We start from the raw sequence: 15,748 nt of genomic DNA, 5'->3' as shown, positions 1-15,748 counted from the left end.
ATTAGAGCCCTCTTTGATGCTGTCTTTGCTAGTTTTTAATAGTAAGCTTTTACCAGAGGACCTCAATGTGTGGGGCGGATTATATGGGAGAAGGCGATCCCGTAAATAAGCTGGACCGAAGCCATGAAGGGCTTTACAGGTTAGACCTTGTACTTTGCCTTTACTAAGATCTTGTACTTTGCCCGGAAATAAACAGGCAGCCAGTGAAGAGACTTTAGAATAGTTTTAATATGGTCACCTCTAGATCTTCCAGTGACCACTCCATCTGCCATATTTTGAATTAGATGAAGTTTCCGGACTTGGAGCAAGGGCAGTCCTTTGTAGACCGCATTGCAAAGGTGAAGACGTGAGGTTACCAGCACCTTCAGGTTCCAGGAAGAGACACAGCTGGCGTATCAACTGAAGCTGATAACAGGCACTCCTGGCCATTGCATCTATCTGAGCTGACATCTGGATGGACAGATCCAGGAGCACCCCCAAATTGCGAACACAATCCTTTAGGGGAAGTGTGATCCCATCCAGGACCGGTTGACAAACCTCCATACCCAGATTAGGACTTCCAACAGCAAGCACCTCTGTTTTACCTGGACTCAGTTTTCATCTCTTTTTCCTCATCCAACACATTACTGCCCCAAGACATTCATTCAGAGGGGAGATGCCTTCCTTAGTTGACACTGAGGCCTGGCGTATGAAGAGGTATAGTTGAGTATCTGATCAGTGTACTGATAATACCCCACTCCATGCCTCCAGATGATCTCTCCCAGTGGTTTCATGCAGATGTTAAACAGCATTGGTGACAGGATGCCGCCCTGAGGAACTCCAGATTTAAGCTCCCTTTTAGAGGAACAACTGTCCCCAAGCATCACCATCTGGAATCTGCTTGAAAGAAAGGACTAGAACCACCACAACACATTGCTCCCTGTCCTCAATTTCCTCAGACCTTTCTGGATGCCATGGTCGATGGTATCAAAAGTCACTGAGAGATCCAAAAGCACCAGCAGGATCACATTTTCCCTGTCAATATTCAAGAGGAGATAATCTACTAAGGCAACCATAACAGTTTCGACTCTGTATCCCATCCTTAAGCCAGTTTGAAATGGGTCCAGATAATCTGTTTCATCCAAGACCGCTTGGAGTTGAAGAGCAACTGCCCTCTCAATCACCTTGTTTAGAAATGGGAGATGGGAGACCGGTCTGTAATTGTTCATGTCCAAGGGATCTAGGGAGGGCTTTTCCATAAACGGCCATAACGCTGCTTCTTTTAAGCAAGATGGAAAATAGACCTCCCTAAGACATGCATCTATGATGAGTCCTAAGTGCATCTCCTCCTTGGATGACCAGCCATGAAGGGCAAGGGTCCAGAGGGCAAGTTGTCTTCTTTACACTTCCAAGGACCTTATCCACATCCTTGGTACTCACAGATTCAAATTGACCCAGTATGATCTTATTCACGGAGTCACTGGACACATCACCTATAGCCTCTGCAATAATGCCGGCATCCAATTTGGCTGTTATCTGAGAGATGTTCTCTGTGAAATAGTAATTTAAATTGTCAAAGTGAACTGTGGAAGGCTCTAATAATGGGTTCTGGGGGGGGGGGGGGGGAAGGTGCCTGAGTCAGGTCCCAGATGTCCCCCCCCCCCCCCGACTTCAGTACTCCCTTTATGCTTTTCTTTCCTTGGCACTTTCACTCCATACCTTCCTTCTCCTCCTTCAACATACATCCCTTCAAAGGAGTCCAAGGCCCTTTCAGCATGTTCCCAGAACCGGGGGGGGGGGGGGGGGGGGATTCTATCTGGGGCTGAGGGTCTCTCTGCTGGTTCTCCTCCACAGGGTTGTTTTGAAGGGAAAGGTATCTATGTGGGGGGGGGGGGGCTAATCCAGAGACTGTGGGCCGTTAAGCCTAGTTCCCAGGTTGCCGGAGGGGTGTCAGTTTCCCCAGAAGGGGCTTTGGGGTCCCTCCATCTCCCTCCTCTTGGCTTTGGCCTAGATTTGGGTTTTCTGTCTCCCCAGACAGAGCCCCACCCCCCCAGAGAAAACTCCACCGCCCCCCCCGCCCCCCGAATAATGTTGTTTCCAATGCTATTGAAGTACCTGGGCCCCAAGGCCATGCCTCTCTCCAAAGATCCCCCCTGCCCTCTTTTCTCAAAATAACCCCAAGTATCTGGGCCCCAAGGAATCCCCCTGACTTTATTTGGGGGAGGAGATCAGGGTTTCCTTCCTTCTTACAACCCCCCAACTCCCCCCCTCCAGAAGACCCTGTAGTTAAATTTTGAAGGAATGAGGGATCTCCCCACTTCCCTCCTTCAGAGCAGGCTGTGAGGGCGGCAGGTTCAGGGGCTGAGACTGTGCATGCACATTTGCCACCAAAGGCCCCTCCTGACCATGCGCAGGGACCACAAGGATCATGCTGCTGCTGCCGCTTACTCCACTGTCGGCCTTTGGAAGAAAGGAAGGAGCCCTGGTGAGGCAGTGTTTAAATGCCTATACTGCAAAACCATAAGGTTGTGAGTTCAATACCTTCGAAAGGGTTCAAGCTTGACTCAGGCTTGCATCCTTCTGAGGTTGCTAAAATGAGTACCCAGATTTTTTTTTTTTTTGGGGGGGGGGGGCGGCAATCAGCAAACATCCCAAACATTGCAAAAGCTATCATTCCCATAACTATTCTAGACAGCTGCAACAAACCCCAGCCCCCTATCTAGCTAACCTATACCACAACCCATAATCCTTAGCCAAGGTTATAACCCAAAGCAATGATCTATACTAATAGCAATTAAAACATAAACTTAACAAAATATAACTTTAAAACATAAACAGACATATGGACAGACAAACCTTACAAACAAATTCATGAGGGCCTTTTCACTGTTGGATTGAAATTATATTTTCTTTTAAAAAAAATTGAACATTCATTAAAAAGACATACAAGACAAAACATTAGTACACACTTAAACATATTTACACAATATACAAAGTATATATATCTATATATCTATATATATATATATATGGAAAAAAAGCCAAGTTAGTTTCTGTATCTCTAAACTATGTATACTTCCTAGATGGTGTCTAAACTTCTTAAATTTTCATTTCTTCTAGTTTCCTGTCTGTTATAATCTTTCAGCAAAGAAAAACAGAGCTAGACAAACAAAAACCCAATCTCCATTTTTATTGGTTCTTGTTTCTACTCTTTAAGGGAGGAGGAGATTAATTCATCCTAATTTATATATGTTTTCATAGTTGGTTTGAATTGAAAAATCAAGAAAAAAAACCTTTTTTTTCTGAAAATATATTTTCTGTATTCCTTCCTTACAAAAATAATATTAGTTCACTCCTGGGATTTTTTTTGGCTTGTCTCCTGTGGACTCTCTGTGTGGACTCTCTGATGTGTCACTAGGTGTGCCTTCTGAGAAAAACCTTTCCCACAATGCTGGCATTTGTATGGCTTCTCTCCTGTGTGGACTCTCTGATGTCCCACTAGGTTTGACTTTGAAAAAAAACATTTCCCACAATGCTGGCATTTGTATGGCTTCTCTCCTGTGTGGACTCTCTGATGTGTCACTAGGTCTGACTTCTGAGAAAGACATTTCCCACAATGCTGGCATTTGTATGGCTTCTCTCCAGTGTGGACTCTTTGATGTCTCACTAGGTGTGACTTCATAGAAAAACATTTGCCACAATGCTGGCATTTGTATGGCTTCTCTCCTGTGTGGACTCTCTGATGTGTCACTAGGATTGACTTCCGAGAAAAACATTTCCCACAATACTGGCATTTGTATGGCTTCTCTCCTGTGTGGACTCTCTGATGTGTCATTAGGACTGACTTCTGAGAAAAACCTTTCCCACAATGCTGGCATTTATGTGACTTCTTTCCTGTGTGGACTCTCTCTTGACTCACAAGTTCTTCTGTAAAGAAGGACAATGACAGATAAGTGAAAATCAGAGTTAAGAAAGGAGGGTGTTACCCCCAGATTTAGCCCCCATTTACTCTTCCCTATTTGACAGTAAATTAATAAAGTTGGTGTGAGTGACCGAAGCATGATCCTGTTGCAGATACCCTAAATCCATGGAACGATTGTATCCTTACTCATAGCAGCTAGCAAAGAAGAGACTAGATGGGGACTGCCTTGAGGGAATCAGTGGAAGCAGATAGTGAAAGGCCTGTTGAAACAATATTCCATTAAAAATGTGCAAAAATACTTTGATTGACAGGTGGCATCATATACTCTGAGACTGCCATAGAGTACAGAGTCAGAGCCCAAGACATGATGCAAACCAATTGCAGAGGTCACTTCATGCTGTTTGGCTCCAGGAGATGACTCACAGCCAATATAGTATACAGCTCACATGCGAATCGATGTGGATTGGAGTTGTGTGATCAAGAGATGGTGAAGTTGATGAAAGTTGGAGAGGAGAGCTTGCAAATATTTGCATTATTAGGAGCAGGTAAATGTTGAAGTTGCCAGATATTGTGCAGCTGTGATTATTTGTCGCAGAAGTTTTTTGAAACTGATGCAGAAACAACCATGAAATATCGTCCAGTTAGTCTGACATCAATACCAGGAAAGATTATAGAGCAGATCATTAAACAGAGAGTCTGTGAACATCTAGAAAGCAATGCCATAATCACAAAAAGTCAACATGGGTTTCAGAGAAAGAAGTCATGCCAGACAAACCTGATCTCTTTTTTTTGATAAAATTACCAGCTTGTTAGATGAAGGGAATGCTGTGGATATAGTATATCTTCATTTCAGTAAGGCCTTTGACAAAGTTCTCCATGACATTCTTGCAAACAAGCTTGTGAAATGTGGGCTAGACAAGGAAACTGTTACATGGATTTGTAATTGGTTGACCGGCCGAACCCAAAGGGTGCTCAAAAATGGCTCCTTTTCATCCTGGAGAAAAGTGACCAGTGGGGTCCTACAGTGGGGTCCTGTCCTGGGCGCAGTGCTATTCAACATCTTTATCAATGACTTGTAGGACAGAATTGGGGGCATACTTAGCAGATTTGCAGATGACACCAAATTAGGAGGAGTTTAAAAAGGATGTGGAGAAACTGGAGCATGTCCAAAGGAGAGCGATTAAAATGGTGAAGGGTTTGGAAGCCATGCCCTACGAAGAATGACTTAGGGAGCTGGGGGATGTTTAGCCTAGAGAAGAGAAGGTTAAGAGGTGATATGATAGCCCTGTTTAAATATTTGAAGGGATGTGATGTTGAGGAGGGAGCAACCTTGTTTTCTGCTGCTCCAGAGACTAGGACCCAGAGCAATGGGTGGAAGCTACAGCAAAAGAGATTCCACCTCACCATTAGGAAGAACTTCCTGACAGTAAGGGCTGTTCGACAGTGGAACACACTCCTTCCTCGGAGTGTAGTGGAATCTCCCTCCTTAGAGGTCTTTAAACAGAGGCTGGATGGCCATCTGTCGGGGATGCTTTGATTTGGATTTCCTGCATGGCAGGAGGTTGGACTGGATGGCTCTTGAGGTCTCTTCCAACTCTGTTATTCTATGATTGTATCTTGAAATAATTATGACAGAGAGTCAGGCTACTGTTTTAAGTCTATATTTCTCAAAGTTATTTGGGACAATTTTCCCTGCAAGATTTAGGATTTCATTTTATGAATTTATGTTTACCCTTATTGCTAGAATGCAGTTTCCTTATTGTGATGTTTTGTAATACTTGTTTTTAGTTTGTTTGTTTTTTTAAGCTGGCCATGTGCCATAATAAATTATTCATTTATTCATTTGTATTATTTTGTAACTCAAGATAAATCACCTCCAAGGACTTGAACGAACTCTATTGTGTCTGTGACTTATTTTTAAGTGTGGAAAGTGGTCTGTGTATTGCCAATACCTATATCTAGATATTTGCTTCCATACTCTGCCATGTTATTGTTGAGCTGCATCTGGGAGCATCACCCTGAGATTGTAGTATACATTGGATTGTGAACGCGATCGAAATTCAGAGCCAAGGACCTGAGAGGCATTGTGGTAATCCCTTTTGTCTGAGGTATTTGCATCAAACACCCACTGCATTCAATTCGTGTTCACACCATTCTTTCCCCACCCAGGAAATATTCTAAAGAGATATAAACCTTTCCGAACCCTCAGTTTCTGCCCCAAGCACCAATTTCAGTATAAATATCAGGCCCAACTTGCTGTGCTTCAGTGTCACTCCAGTTACAGACAGACACTCTGTTTGTTTTCTTGGCTAAGCACCTCAATGCACTCACCAACCCCAATTGTCGCAGGAACTACTGACTTCTCCCCATTCCAAATCCTCAACAATTGGAATAAAGCTCTGGATAGGTAATAGATACCTTTAACAAAGCCTTACATCTATTCACCACTCCCACCTTTGCTACCTAGATCTTGTGTGTGCGCACGAACACTTATATATAGTATGTGTGTCTGTGTATTTTGCTTTCCCGCTAAATAAAACATAAAAACCTATTTCAAATGCCTCTGACGTACTGTTTGATTCAGGACCTGCTATAGCTGGGCTGGATCCAGAGGTCACTGTTGCCCCAGTAAAACTATCTCGTTCTATTGAGCGAAGTACCAAATTCCCCTAAAAGCATAGCGCTTGCGGGTGTCCTCCCCAGACTCCAGCATTTTGGGTAACAAAGGGCCTCTTGAATCAATCATGGAGCTAAACAAGCTCAGGATGGAAAAGAAACATTAGAGAAAAAGCAGGTTTTGTGTCCCCCTTTCTTCCCTTCATAGATATTACTCATAACTGATCATAGAATCATAGTTGGAAGAGGCCACAAGGGCCATTCAGTCCAACCCCCTGCCATGCAGGAACTCTCAATCAAAGCATCCCCAAAAGATGGTGATCCAGTCTCTGTTTAAAGACCTCCAAGGAGGGAGACGCCACTACACTCCAAGGAAAGAATGTGTTCCACTATCGAATAGTCTTTACTGTCAGGAAGTTGCTTTTTAATTCTAAAGTGGAAACAAAGCACTCTGACAGCGAATGATGAAAGGGCCCTCAGTCTTCACAGGAAGGGCAATGGATTCAGGTTCCTTACCCACAAAGGCCACATTCTCATAATTCTCCATCATCACAGAACTGTATGTAAGTTTCTGCTTCTTTGTCAACAGTTTCCATTCCTCCTCGGTGAAATATACTGCTACATCCGCAAAGGTCACCTGCAACAGAAAATAGCCCTCATCCAGAGAGTGACTAAGCAAAAGGGGAGGAAAGCACATGGTGCATCGCAAATATTATTTCAACACTTCAGAAATCAGTCCAGGAAATAAACTTTAAATTCTGCAAGAAAGCAAAAAGCTATAGCCTTTGAGATCCAGTTTGTCTTGAATCCTTTCAATATAATATACAATATAATAAATAATATAATTTAGACCATTTCTGAGATATTATTGATTGATTGATTGGGATACTGATTACCCCAACATGTAAAGTACATTTAGTCACCAAGCAATTATAGTGAATTTAGCCATAACTCTCCTAATTTCAAAAACAGTTCTGGGAAGTACTCTGGGCTTGAGGGCCACTGGGCCCATCCCCAATTTAGGTTCAGAGAGAGTCTTCCATATCCCTCAGCATTTCACAGATGGGGAAAGCAAGACACATATGGACAAGCAACACCAGAAGGGGGTCAAGATGGCCAAAGTTGTTAATGATGAAGATTGCACAAGCGAGGAAGGACACAGCAGTTTGCTTTTGCTTCTGACTCCTGGCAAGGGCAAGACCCTGCCCCTTTCTCTCCTCCCCTCTCCCTCTTTTGAGTTGATGCGCTGCACATGTCTTTTGAACTTGGAACACATTTTGCAGTAACTGAAGTGAACTAAGGAGAAGAGGGAAAGTGGGAGCAGGAGAGAGAAATGGGTCATTTTCAAAGCCCCTGAAAAAATAAGGTGACAGAGGATTAAGCAGGATTCCCTCTGGCAAACTGGGACAGTTGTTCTCTGCTTGCTTTCATGAGCCGGCCCAGCAGTGACCCAGATGAAACTAATAGTCAGGATGGCAATTTACCAAAGAGTTGTTGCACCTCGGCAGCCTCTTCTTCTTGGAGCTCAACTCCCTCCGCTTGGCCTCTGTGTCAGCCATCAGGTAGGCAGGGGGTTCCTGGTGGGCCTGCACTTTGGTCACTTCCAGCAAAAGATACCGCAAAGCAGTGTACAAGGGGGCCAAGATGAAGTTCTGAGAAAAGAGACCAGGGTTAGGCTTCGTTTGGAAAGAAACCTTGTAGCATTCAAAGCCACAAAGATGGAGTTCAAGCATCCTGCTGGTGACATACGCAGGTGACATATGCCTCCTTTGGGCCAATTGAGAGGTGGGCATCTCTTCCTCCCTCTGCACCAAACAAAGCCCTTTGGACCTTGCATAGACTCACAGCAGCTCCCCTACACAACAGTTACTCCATACCTTGTTAGATTAGCTGGGGATCAGGGGATGGGAAATTGGAAAAGGCTCTGGTTATGTCCCCATAGCTAGATGTGAAATGAGGGCATCATCTGCTGAAACCTGCAAAGGTCCCCAGTCACCCTCAGAAGAAAATGTCTTTGTTTTGCTTCTGGCTACAGAAACACAGCTGGATGCATCTCCAATACCTTACACCAAACACTCTCACCAGGCATGGAATGGTCATGCGTTATGGCTTCCACAACTGAATGGTAATACCTGGGTCAGTGAATGGCCAGTTGTAGCCTATTCCACCTGGAGCAACACTGGAGCATAGAGGGTTCTGCTGGGTCAGGCTGTCTGGCCTGGTGGCCCCTCATTCTCCCAGTGGCCAAACCAGTTGCCGTCCATCCCCCAGGGAGGCCCCCAGTCAGGCAGGGCAGGAAAGGATCTCTCTCTTCTCTGGTTGCCCCCCTTCCATGGGATCCAGCCCTCCTCCCCAATTCCCATGGCAGCCTTCTGCATGCAGAGAAGTCACAATTTTGAGAGTGTCTTTGCCCACATAGAGATTGCCCATTTTCCACACTATTGCCTGGCCATGTTGGCTTGGGAATGTCCTGTTCTTGCCACATAGAATCATAGAATCGTAGAGTTGGAAGAGACCCCAAGGGCCATCCAGTCCAACCCCATTCTGCCATGCAGGAACTCTCAATCAAAGCATCCCCAACAGATGGCTATCCAGGCTCTGCTTAAAGACCAAGGAAGGAGATTTGACTACACTCCAAGGAAGGAGTCTGTTTCAATGTTGAACAGCCCTTACTGTCTGGAAGTTTCTCCTAATGTTGAGGTGGAATCTCTTTTCCTGGAGCTTGCATCCATTGTTCCGGGTTCTAGTCTCTGGAGCAGCAGAAAACAAGCTTGCTCCCTACTTTATATGACATCCCTTCAAAAATTTAAACAGATCTATCATATCACCTCTTAACTTTCTCTTCTCCAGGCGAAACATCCCCACCTCCCTAAGCCATTCTTCATAAGGCATGGTTTCCAGACCCTTCACCATTTTAGTTGCCCTTTATGATTATATGATTTATATCCCAGGTGGAGAAATTCTGGCCCCTGGGCTGAATAAGACCTGTATTACTTTATGGATCTGATCCACAACCTCCCCTCATTTCGCCCCCTTTTTCATTTAGACACTGGTGAAAATAATCATTTCATTTTTCCAAATGAGACAAATCTATGAGTTTAACTGCTGTGTTAATAATAATAATAATAATAATAATAATAATAATAAATGTATGTATTTACCACCTTTCCAAAAAGATCTGAGCGGTTTAAAAATTGACAATTACAAAATGTGTGTGTTTGTGTGTGTCAGTCATAGCAGGAGCATGATGTATGCACCTCCTCCCTCTGCTTGCTAAAGCCACACAGAAATTGAGGCATGTACATTTGTGTGCATTGTTTCTGAACGGATCTATTGTCAATATCACAATTTCTTCACTTTTCCTTGTATATTTTTTAAAAATATGCACACTGCTGAATATGTTGCACTTATACAACAAAAATCTATAAATGTATAGGTTTATGAGTGAAGATTGCATCCTGGATTATGCTCATTTTGTGGAAGTGAAGACATATGTAAATTCATTATATAAACCCAGTGAAACAAATACCTCACAAAGCCCTAGTAAACAACACGTACACACAGTCCCCACACAAAGGACTCACTGGCGCACTGTGTGTCTGGGGTCTGGAAATCTCACTTCAAACTTCTGGGAAGACAATGCTGCCACAGACTGAATTTGGGGCTTTATGCCTGCAAAGCATGGGCTCACTCTCTCAGCTGCAACCCTTCCACACAATCCTGGACTGAAGCATTTAAGCAAAAGTCCTCTTCCAGCTCCAGGAATAAAGGCCTACCTTCAGTACAAAGACCCTGATTCCTGCAGCCCCAGAAAGGCCTCTCCTTCAGTCCTTTATGGCTGGAGCTTCCCTGGGTCAGAGGCCGTCTCCTCAGCCGTAGAGAAGGGTTGCTCTGAGTGCGAAGGAGGAGGAAGTCCAAGGGCTGAGGGAGGGAAGGCAATGGGGAAAAGATCAGCGCCAATGGCCATGGAGGGCAGAAGGTGACAATGCCTAGGAAACTCCTCTGAGTCCCAGCCATTCTAGGAATGAGTGTCAGGAGTGAGTCCAGGGGGCTGAGGGGGTCTCCTTTCCCAAAGGGGGAGGCAAGGACCGGTGGGACCCTCCCCAGCTAGGGCCCAAAGGGAGGGTCTCTTTCCCAACTCTCTCTCCCAGCCCCCAAAGCCCAGGCTCCCCACTGGCCCTGAGTCCCCTGCCTCCTCTTCCTCAGACCCCCACAGACCCCTTCCTTCCTTCCTTCCTTCCTTCCTTCCTTCCTCCCGAAATGGAGGGCCAGAGGCACAAAGGGACACACTTCTTTCCTTTTGGCCCAAGGAGCCTGGCCTCCTTCTGACTCTGGAGCCTCAGGAGAGAAAGAGAAGCCTCTGTTCAACTGAGGCCTCAGAGAAGGTTCCAGAACATTATTCCCCACAATCACAAGCAGCACAAAATGGCCTCCAGAACACAAAATGGCTGGGTCTGCCTGAGTAGTACATACTCTAAGGAGATGATTATAATAAATAACAAAATATAACTGAAATATAAGCCATACAAGATACTAAGAATCTTGCAGGTACAATATTTGTAAGTATATAATATTCAATTCATACAATCTATTAAAATAATAAATAAACCTAAGCGTCCAATTCTGAGACTAACTTCCAAGATCCGCTCTTTAACTCTCTCTCTCTCTCGATCTCCAACAGACACAATTCCCCCAACTGTCTCTTGGTCTCTCAGGCCTTTTATCTCCTTCTCATGGAAGCTTCCAGAAGAACCTTTATCTTGCTCTCTGATTGGTCAAGAGAGCCTTCCGTAGCAGTGATGTCACTCTGCATTTGCATAAACCTCCCTTTTCTGCCTGAAGAAGACCTCCATTGACTGGAGCCCAGTCATTACACTTTCCCAAGGCAAGGCTTGCGCCTATTTCCCAATGTTGTTCTTGGGGTCTGCCTCCCAGTTGTTTCCAGGTCTTATGGTGACCTTATGGGAGTCTCTGAAGGGGTTTTCTTGGCAGGTTCCTTCAGAGTGGGTTTCCCATGGCCATCCTCTGAGGCTGAGAGAGTGTGACTTATTATTACTATTACTATTATTATTATTATCATCGTTTATTTCTATAGCGCTGTAAATGTACACAGTGCTGTACATACAAATGATCAAGTCAATAAAAATAAAACCTGCCAATCTACAAAATATGTATAAAACAATAGGCAATAATATAAAATAGAATTGGTTAAAATAAGCATCAACATCAACATGAGGGACGTTTTCGCCATGCTTCTGGGAAGCGAGCGGAAGACACATCATCTTATGGCCTTATATTGACCCAGGGGTCCCACAAAACATGGCGGAAATGCCCCTCACATCCCAAGATCACAAAAAGACCCCAGACATTTTTGACCGCTGTGGGTTACAGAGAAGTCCCTGATGCATGGAGCCGTGGGTCATGCTTTGCCCACCACATTTTAACCTGAAAGGGAAGCCCAGGTGGGATGGGGAGAATCTGGTGCCACTTTTAAGGCATGTATTATTTAAACATGAGCTGCTTTGGATTATTTCAAATGTGTATTTTTATTTCTTGCAACATAATAGGGCCCAGGGCAGTTCACCAATGCTCCCAGAAAGAGATTTCGGAGAGGACTATTTTGGGTTCTTGGTGGGAAGAAGCCGTTGTATTCCATGGGCACAAAAGGAAGGTCCCAGAAGGTCCAATGCTTCAGACAGCGACTCCTCCCCAACTGCAGAGGCCCTGCTCCTAGGTCTCTGGCCTCTCAGCCTGGAGAGACACAGCTTCTTTCCCAGGGAGCTCTCCATTCGGCCTCCCTCTCTCCTCTCCCAAAATGGAGGACAAAAGAAGGTTCTGGCTACTAGGGTTGCCATGACTCTCTTCCACAAAACTCCAGACGCAAGTCTACAAAAGCATATGCTACAACTTTTTTCACTCTGTTAGTCTCAAAGGTGCTACAAGATCCCTTAGGATACTGATATTCCTTGAATAACATGGCTTATGGTTGAATCTGCACAGCAGAATTCATGCAGTTTGACATTGCTTTAACTGCCATTTCTCAATGCTATGGGATTCTGGGATTTGTAGTCTCTTTTCACACTAGAGCTCCCTGAGAGAGGCGACATAGCTCACAAAACTACAGATCCCAGATCTCCATAGAATTGAGCCATGGCAGTTAAAGCAGTGTTGAAATGCATGATTTCTGTAATGCAAATTGGACCTATGTCTTTGAATCCTAGCCCCTTGGAAGAGACCTTAGCAAAGGTAAGTACCCTTGACTTCTATGGGGCAGAGAGGGAGGGAGGGAGGGAGAAAAGCCCCAAACAGCCATGAGACGAAGAGGGATTCCTACTCTAGGGATCATATCCAGAGGTTGCAATGCTGGCTGGACCATACAGCAAACCACAATCACACCCACAATCCACAAAACAGGGATACCTTTAGTGGCCAGCCAAAATGCACAAAATAGATAAAACAAGCTTTTGAAGCTCAACTGGGTTCTTCATTGGGAAAAAGCGTTAAACATCAAACAGGAGAAAGGTATCACTGTTTTGTGGATTTTGGAGGTTGTTGTTTGCAGTGTGGCCTAAATACCTTCTCCTGGATATGCTTTCTAGATTTCAGGATTCTGTACTTTTTAAAACTTTATTGGTAAAAGGGAAAAAAACCCCTATGGGACCAACAATAATAACACAGATACAATTAAAAGACTTGACAAATACAAATATTCACAAGCGACAAAACTTGTAAAACCTACTAAATGACATCCAAACTCACCATACATCCAACCTCAGATTCCACAACAAACAAACTAAAAGACTTCCAAAGTGTATGTTCTTTGCTGTGTCTGTTTTCTTTTTATCTGTTGTATGCCCTTCAGTCTTCCTTTCTTTTTTGATATAGTCCAGCACTTTATCCCAGTCTTCTATCAATCTATACATTTTAGTTTTGTTTTGTTTTTGTAAGATCCTTGTGAGTTTATCTGCTTCCAATGCATCAAATAGTCCTAACAGCCTTCCTCTACTTCAAGAACTTTCCTTTGTCTCCATTCTTTTGCTAGGGTCATCCTTGCTGTTTTTGCTAGGGTCATCCTTGATGTTGTGTCACACCTTTCCCCGTTAATCACTGGGCAGTGAATCCTATCTTTCCCATGGCTCCCCACATTTCTCCTAACCTGATCCCCATTCGGCCTCTCCCTGTCTCCCTGCTTCCCTTCCTCTGTTCCCTCTGGAACTGCCGCTCTGCTGCCCCTAAAGCAACAGCAATTCATGACCTTTTTCTCTCTAAATCCTTTAACCTCCTCGTTCTCACAGAAACCTGGCTCCCAGCCCATGATACTACAACCTCCGCTGCCCTTTCTTTTGGTGGTCTCTCCTTCACCCACTCCAGCCGCCCTGAGGGTCGAGGAGGAGGGGTTGGTATCTTGCTATTTAACTCCTGCCAGTTTCAAGTTCTATCTTCCCCACCAGCTATCATTCCTCTTCTTTTGAGTTTCATCCTATTAGACTCTTTTCTCCTCTACAGCTCCGTGTTGCAGTTATCTATCGCCCTCCTGGTTCTGCCACCCAGTTCCTCTCAGACTTCGAATCATGGCTGACATTCTTTCTTTCAGATTCAGTCCACACTTTGATCCTAGGTGACTTTAATATCCACGTTGATGATTCCAATAACCCTAGAACATCTCGCTTTAACTCTCTCCTGGCTTCTTTTGGCCTCCAACCACACTCCAACTCTTCAACTCATTCTCTTGGTCACTGTCTTGACCTGGTTCTTGCTGCAAACTGCGCCATTTCTGACTACCTGGCACCTGACTTTCCACTTTCTGACCATCATTTAATCTCCTTTCCTCTAGATGGATTAGGGGGGGAAATAGACAACTTAGCTAAAGAGATATCAGGAGTGAAAGTGGAGGTGGAGGAAGTATTGGAAAGAACGGAAAGTCTGGAAAAAAACCAGAAGAATTGGAAAAGGCTCAATTAAGGGAACAACAGAGTAATCTTCTGCAGCAGGTCAGATATAGGGAAAGGGCAATTAAAATTAGGGAAAGTAAAGAACAAGACAAACAAATATATGACAAAATTATACCTATGCTGGCAAAATATGTGGATATTGAGGAGGATTTGATGGAGGCACAGGTTGATAAGATATTTAGACTTAGCTCAAAGATAGCAAAGGAAAGGAAATTGGACAGAGACATTACGGTATGTTTTACAATTTCAAGGATGAGAGAGCAAATATTGTAAATATGAGAAAAAAATTGATTGTGGAAGATAGAATAGTGGAAATTTATAAGGATTTACCATTGCAAATAATTAGAAAGAGACAGGAATATAAATTCCTAACAATATTCTTTTGCAATAAGAATGAGATACTGTACAGATGGGATAAGATAGAAGGAGTGATCTTTCATTACCATCAGAGGAGATATAGGATAAGTACAATAGAACAAGCAAAAGCCTTTTATGAGAGATTAAGCAGAGATAACAGAGAGCAAGAAGAAAGAAATAAAGAAAGGGGCAAGAAGGAAGGAGAAAGTGTAAATAGACAAAGAGAAGAAAAGACCCAGAGAAAAGGGCAAGGAAGGAGAGATAATCTAGGGATTAAGGAGGCAAATACTGACAATTTGGGAAACAAAAGCTCAGAAGAGGGTTACTCAGGAGAGATAGGAAAGTCTACATAAAAGACATAAGAACCTCTCTAAAAGGAAAATGGGGCTTAAAATAGTTTTGTGGAATGTAAAAGGAATAAGCCAAGAGAGAAAGAGAAAGCATGTAATGCAGTATCTAGGGAAGAATAATTTTGATTGATTGTGTTTACAGGAAACAAAAATAAAAGATGGATATATAAAGAAGAAAGATAAAGACAGTAGATTCTTGTGTGTGGAGATTTTGATAGATAATGTTAAATCTGTACTGATTAATGTCTATGGGCCATTAGAGAAAAAGGAAACCTTTTATAGAAATTTGGCGGAGGTTAAGAGAGAAGTTGATAATGACAAATTAATCTTGACAGGAGATTTCAATGGAGTTCGAAATCCAATTTGGGACAGGAAATCCCAGAAAAAAGTAATTAAGAAAACACAAGGAAAATTACCAAGAGGTTTTTTGTTTTAAAAGAGGAATTTAATTTGTTAGATGTTTGGTCACATTGTAATGGGAACAAAGGAGGGTATACCTTCTATTCAGATGCACATAAATCCTTCTCAAGGTTGGATATGTTTTTCGTGACGAAGCAACTGGTTACTAAAGT

At 43.5% G+C, this 15,748-nt stretch overlaps 1 long non-coding RNA gene across 1 annotated transcript; it reads right to left on the bottom strand.

Annotated features, from left to right (window-relative positions):
• Positions 1–6,711: 6,711 nt before the first annotated feature.
• Positions 6,712–10,371, bottom strand: LOC149284954 (uncharacterized). The gene is made up of 3 exons (XR_016277791.1): positions 10,294–10,371; positions 8,002–8,169; positions 6,712–7,154 (listed from the first exon to the last, which is right to left on the bottom strand). It is a non-coding gene; the product is annotated as an uncharacterized LOC149284954 (long non-coding RNA).
• Positions 10,372–15,748: the final 5,377 nt, after the last annotated feature.

Source organism: Sceloporus occidentalis, unplaced genomic scaffold (assembly GCF_023333645.1).
Source record: "Sceloporus occidentalis isolate IW3139 unplaced genomic scaffold, rSceOcc1.0.p SCAF_86, whole genome shotgun sequence".
In the NCBI taxonomy this organism is placed as follows: Eukaryota; Metazoa; Chordata; class Lepidosauria; order Squamata; family Phrynosomatidae; genus Sceloporus; species Sceloporus occidentalis.
Note: the sequence above shows the minus strand (reverse complement) of the source record. Positions and strands in the feature narration are given on the sequence as shown.